Raw genomic sequence first — 6409 nt, 5'->3', positions numbered from 1 at the left:
CCCCAACAACAACAACAAAAAATCAAAACCAAGCCAACAACAAAAAGCAAAACAAAAGAAGCAAAAGTGCTGGACCATTCTGTGGTTCTGATTAGCCTCAGAGATTCAGGAAAGTTGCTTTAGTCAGCTTTCTCCTGGGGCTGCTGTAACCTAAAGTACTGAGGAAATCAGAATTCCCAGAAGCTATTTTTCAAAAAGTCATAAAACAGAAAACAAAAGCATCTTTCTGTCTGCAAAATCCAAATAGTGTGTTGAATCACTTCTTCCTTAGGGACAAGCCGCTGGCGCTCAGATGAGAAATGCGCTGTTCATCCACTTCCGGCAGTTCACAGCTCCACAGTGACATGGGATCTTGTGCTGGTCATCTTCAAAGTCAAACTTGTAGTCGTAACAGAGCTCTTCTCCTTTCTGTATTCTCCGGTTGGAGCTGATGATAATTTTATGTCCTCTCTCAAAAGTCACCACTTCAGCCACACAATTGGGTGCACATGAATGGTTGATATGAATAAACAAAGTTGATATAGGGTTTTTGTTGTTAAGTGCCATCCATTTGCTACCACTCATACTTACCCTGTATATAACAGAATGAAATACTACTACTTGTTCCTTCCCCATTATAATAATTGTTGCCACCACTGCACCAATCCATCTCATTGAGGGTCTGCTTTCCTTTTCACAGATTCTCAGCTTTACATGATGTCTCTCTCCAGGAAATGGTTTCCCCGATAACATGTCTAGACTGTGTAAGAGTTTTTATGTTCTGTCTTCTAAGGAACATTCTGGCTGTACATCTCCCAAGACAAGTCTATCCATTCACATGGCAGTCCATTGTATATGAAATGTTCTTTGCCAACACCATAATTCACCTTGAACTTGCATATAAAGCAATATGTATGTTCTACAATTGGTGCCTACTTTGTTCTGATGGATGATATTGAATTTCTCCATTGTTTCTCTATGTAGTTATAGTCTATTTGATTTCTCTGTATTCTGTCCAGCTACATCCAGTATAGTTGGAGTTATGTTGGTGAGAAAGAGCATTTGCAATGGATAAGTTGTTGGTTTTGCAAAGCATGTGATCCTATCAGGTGATTGCTGGTGTTTATAGCATCACGGCCATATTTTCCAACTACTGATCCTTTTCTTCTTTCCAAATTTGTGTTAAAATTGCCAGTAATTATCATTGAATCTTACCTGAGTATTTGTTATATTTCAGACTACAAAAGTTGGTAAAAAAATCTCGACAGTTTTCATCTCTGGCATTAGTAATTAATGTGTAAATTTGAATAATAGTCATGTTGACTGTCCTTCTTGTAGGCTTATAGTATTAAACTATCACTGACAGTGTTCTATTTTTTTTCATGACAAAGAATTTTTACTTTTAAATGATTACCAGTACATTAATAACAAGTTTCCTTATTCTACTATCTAGTAACTTCTACAAGAAACTCAAGAGCAGCCCCAACTAAACAAGTATGTTATGCTTTCCGAAAGGAAAGCATTTCACTGTATATCACCTCACTTATAAAGGGCCTGCTTTAGTACCTGTTTTCATGAACTGAAGTAAATTGAAAAGGGATTTTTGCTTTTACAGAAAAAGGCAAACAGAGTGAAACCAGCATCCAGGCATTTGTTCTTGCAACAGTGCACACGAAGCATTCAGTGTTACCAAGCTCCTTCCGTGGTTACTACGCTCAGCATTTCAGCATTGAGCCATCAGTTCCGAATTGTCTGAACATTAACTTTTTTTCTGGTTTTATGTGTTATTTGGTAACTTATTTTGGGGGTCAGGAATGTTTAAAAAATTTCCCACATAATGAACATTAACTATACCTTCACTTCAATTTGGTTTAGTAAAGGTGTCACAAGTAAAGGTGTCACTCTTGGATAGCAGAGAAAACCTCTATTCATTTTTCTAACAGAAAGGATTATTTTAAGGCTGGCTGCTATTCAAACAAGTTACAAAAAAAACCTATTTACTACTTTTTCATCAAATGAAATACTTAACCCATTTCTTTCTTTGAAGAATTGGTTTTCTTTTACTAGATATCTAAGAAAGAAGTCATATTGACATATGCTAACTACAGCTAAAAAGCCCAAGAAAATTGTTACGTTTATAAGAAATATGAGGTAAAAAAGATGAAATCTTTGGATAAGCCCTAAATCTATACAAAGTACTAGGTTTTGCTACTCTCCAAAAAGTGAAGGAATTTATAATAATTTAATGCTTTGTCACAAGAAGAAAGCTTTGCTAAATCTTATTCCATGTCACAGCATCTAAAATGCCAATCCATGGAGCAGGTGTCTCTTCCTTTCCTATCCATTTATGCGGTAGTTTTCATGGATTTCGGGCCGGATGTCACACACAAAGCTCAGGAGATCATCCGGACATCATCTCTGTTCTGCGGGAAGTAGGTCTAGAGGATAGGCATCTTCTCCTGGGTCTCCTCCACCTCAGTGCTGCAACTGCCATGGGATCCCAGAGCCGCAGCTTCCTTGGCCTTGAACTCTTCCTCCCACTGCAGGCGGTACTGTTCAATTTCAGCCTGCGCTGCTGCTTTGGCCTACTTCAGCCGCCGGTTCTTCGGCTTGCCGGCCTCTGACACCTTCTCGGAGGCGCGCTTCTCCGCCTGCAGCAGCTGCTGAATGCCCTGCGACTGACCCGCCATGGCGCAGGCAAGCGTAAAAGCCGAGGCGAGCCGCCTGTATCAACCCCCGGCCTTGTTCCGACAGTGTTATATTTTAAGATCAATCTTGAAATGTTCTTTTTGATGAGAATGTGATACCTTTCCTTTTCAATTTGGTAGATGGTAGAGGTATTAGTTTTTCTTAAGAGCTCACCTTTCTCTTCTGAAAATGGAGACTGGGCTGAAGGTCTTTCTAATATTTTATCAGTCTATAGTAATGGACACTTTGCATATAAAAGAGATTGTTGGAGGTACTGGGTGATTTTACAGATACTCAAATCAGGACTCCTATCCTTGAAGGAAGCTTACAATCTACTGAGAAAAACAAGTGGACAAAAATAGTCATAATACAGAGCAGAGCATGCTAATGCTTTGAGTTATCCAGGTCAGAGATTTAAGGCTCACTGATAGTTTTTAAAGCTATTTTAATAGATCAGAACCATAATTTTTGACAGTGGAACGGAATAGGTGAGAAAATAGAGTAGAGGCTATATAGCAAAGGCAAGAAACCTTTTTGTTCCTTTCAGGTGTGTGGCCCAAAACATTGAAAACACATTGAAAGCCTGGCTAGATTTTCGAAGGTCAGGAATTAAGAATGGTGGAATCGGTAGGATAGCGTTTAGTGTTGACACAAACTGTTCGCTTGCTTAAGTTCCTTTCTTGTCTTTCCTTAAGACCTGATGTGACCCAGAGAGGTCACCATGTCTGTGTGTCCTCAAGGCTTTGTCAGAACTTTCAGAACTGTGACTTCCTGTCTCTGCTTTGAAGAAAGCCAGGCTGAGCCACAGGTGCTGCAAACACCAAGTGCTCTTTCCGGCGTTGTTTTTTCACCTGGGAGACTCACTTCCTCAGTAGAAGGATCTTGGTTTTTACTGTTTGCTCACCTTAGCTTAGCATCGCCAGAGGGTTCGCCAGAGGGTTCAGGGTGCAAGGAGCAAAAATCTGAGTTGAGAATTCTAAAAATAGGGTCACACAATTTGATGGGTAGAGGGAGGGATGGGGAAAAGAAAGGGGAAAGGTCTGATGTGAAAAACAATGTATACAAACCTTATGAACTTTGCATGTAAACCAGTATAAAAGAAAACTTAAGAAAAAAATCTGCATTGAGAAGGAAAAGTATATGTTCTACTTTCAGCTTCAAATAGTTTCCCTATAATTCTGACAATCTAAATCTTATTTCTCACAATCCTTAACGGTGTTCTTGTTAAAATCAGCTTTCTCATCTGTCTACTGTTTCTTCTTTAACACCTTTCAACTCTCACATAGCTACTTAGAATAGATTTGCTTTTGGTATAGGGGGAGAGAGGAACTGTCTTCTATCTCAGGCAGCTAAATTCAGCCTCCACCATTACAAGGTATGAAGAAGCTGATTATACATCAAAGATGCCTCCAATAACCAAGCCTTCTGTCTCTCTGGCTTATTGTGTGCTTTGAGGAGATTCTGACTCATAGTGACAACATAACACAGAAAAGAACTGCCTCAGGTTTCCTTGGCTGGAAAGTTTATGGGAACCTATCGCTAGATACTTTTCTCTCATGCAGTCCCTGATGGGTTCAGACTGCTGAGTTTTCAGTTAGTGGATGAGCGTTTTGCCATTGGGTCACCAGGATGTCCTCTGAAACTAACCTCTTGGTTTTTCCCTTATTTTGGGCTTGCCTATCCTGAATCTGAATCAAGAAGAAACCACACTGCTTTCTGCAACTGTAGTTTGTTGTTGGGTTGTGTGTGTGTGTGTGTGTGTGTGTGTGTGTGTTTTAAAAGAGAGAACTCTGCTCTCTCAAAAAAAAAATAATCTTTTATCTATTCCTCCCTTGTCACAATGCCTCAAGTGTCAACAGTAGTCAACAGTGCTTGGCCTTTTGCCTATGACAGCTTTCCTTGGCATTTTGCCTACTTCAGAGCTCCAGGCAAAAGCAGACTTCAACATCATATGCTTCTTAGAAGCTTTAACACTTGAACCATTGGGGGAGGAATTGCTGAGGCTGATGTGTAAAGTCCCACCTCACTTTACAGCAGGTTGCTTTATAAATCCTGGGCAACTGTGAAGTGGGGACAGGGCAGGGACCATCTATAACTTACCAGGACTGTCCCATCCTTCCTTTCAAAATCTAGTTTGTCTCTGTCATCACTTCTTCCTTTAATTTTTTTAAAAAAATAAATTATTTAATGGTAATTCAGAAAATGATTTACTATTTCATACACATTTTGTTTTATAGCATTAATTTCAATGCTTACAATATAATCCCATTGTTATATGTTGTCAAGTCGCCTGCCACTCATAGCAATCCTATGTATAACAGCCCTAAACTCTGCTCTATCCTGTGACAATCTTATTGTCTCTGAGACAACTACCCCCATTACCCAAGTCACTGAATCAACCCATCATATCAAGGGTCTTTCTCTCCTGCATTGTCCCTCCACCCTCCCAAGTATGATGTCCCTCTCAAATGATGGTCCCTCCTTGCAACATGTCCATAGAACGTCAGATGAAGCTTCAGAGTCCTTGCCTCTAAGGAGCAGCCTGGTTTCACATTCTCCTGGACGGACCTGTTTGTTCTCTTAGTAGTCCATGGTTTATAGTACACTCTTCTCTAACACCATAGATCAAAGGCATCAATTCTCCTTTTCTTTTTCTTTAAAAAATTTTATACTAGTTTATTTACAAAATTTGAATACATTGTTTTTGAGAACAAATTCTTTCAATTTCCCATCAATTCTATCATCCCTAGTTATTGTCCAGCTCTCTGATGCATAGCAAGTGATTGCAAAGACTGTGTCCTGTATCAGTCACACCTTAGTCTCCAGACTGACATCATTGCTCTTCAGTACTTTGGAGAGGTCTCTGACAGCAGATTTTCCCAATGCAATATGTCTTTTAATTTGTTGGCTGCTGGTGCCAAGAGTATTGACCGTGAAGCCAAGCAAACTAAAGCTATTTACAATCTCAATCTTTTCACCATTCATCATGATGCTGCCAATTGGCCCAGTGGTGAGAATCTTTGTCTTCTTGATATTGAGCTTTAATTCATATTGAAGGTTGCAGTCCTTGACCTTCTGCAGCAAGTGCTTCAGGTCCTCCTCAGTTTCAGCAAGCAGGGAGTTTCACCTGCATAACACATATTGTTAATGAGTCTTCCTTCAATCCTGATGCCACATTTCTCCTCATAGAGCTCAGCCTCCCAGATAATCTGTTCTGCATACAGGTTGAAAAGCTATGGTGATAGGACACATCCTTGGTGTACACTCTTCCCAATTTTGAACCATGCAGTGTTCCTTTGCTCTGTTCTGACTACTGCCTCCTGGTCCAAGTATAGGTTTCTCATTAGCACGATGAAGTATTCTGGGATTCTCACTCTTCTCAGAGTCAGCCACAATTTGTTATGAGACACACAGTCAAATGCCTTTGCAAAGTCAATGAAACACAGTTAGACATTCCTCTGGTACTCCCTGCTTTCAGCTAAGATCCATCTACTATTACAATGAAATGTGCAAGGAGCTGGAGTTAGAAAATCAAAAGGGCCAAACTCACTCAGCATTTCTTAAAGCTCAAGGAACTTAAGAACAAATTCAAACCTCGAGTTGCTATAATCAAGGATGTTTTCAGCAGAATATTAAATGATCCAGGAACTATTAAAAGAAGATGGAAAGAATATACTGAGTCACTGTATCAAAGGGAATTGGAAGACACAGAAGAATTTCATGAAACAACATATGAGCAAGA

General features: G+C 39.7%; 1 pseudogene; it reads right to left on the bottom strand.

Moving 5' to 3' along the window:
• Positions 1 to 2316: 2316 nt before the first annotated feature.
• Positions 2317 to 2669, bottom strand: LOC102868383 (annotated as a pseudogene).
• Positions 2670 to 6409: the final 3740 nt, after the last annotated feature.

This window comes from Elephantulus edwardii, unplaced genomic scaffold (genome assembly GCF_000299155.1).
Source record: "Elephantulus edwardii isolate Elephantulus edwardi_28Jun2011 unplaced genomic scaffold, EleEdw1.0 scaffold02289, whole genome shotgun sequence".
Classification (NCBI taxonomy): Eukaryota; Metazoa; Chordata; class Mammalia; order Macroscelidea; family Macroscelididae; genus Elephantulus; species Elephantulus edwardii.
Note: the sequence above shows the minus strand (reverse complement) of the source record. Positions and strands in the feature narration are given on the sequence as shown.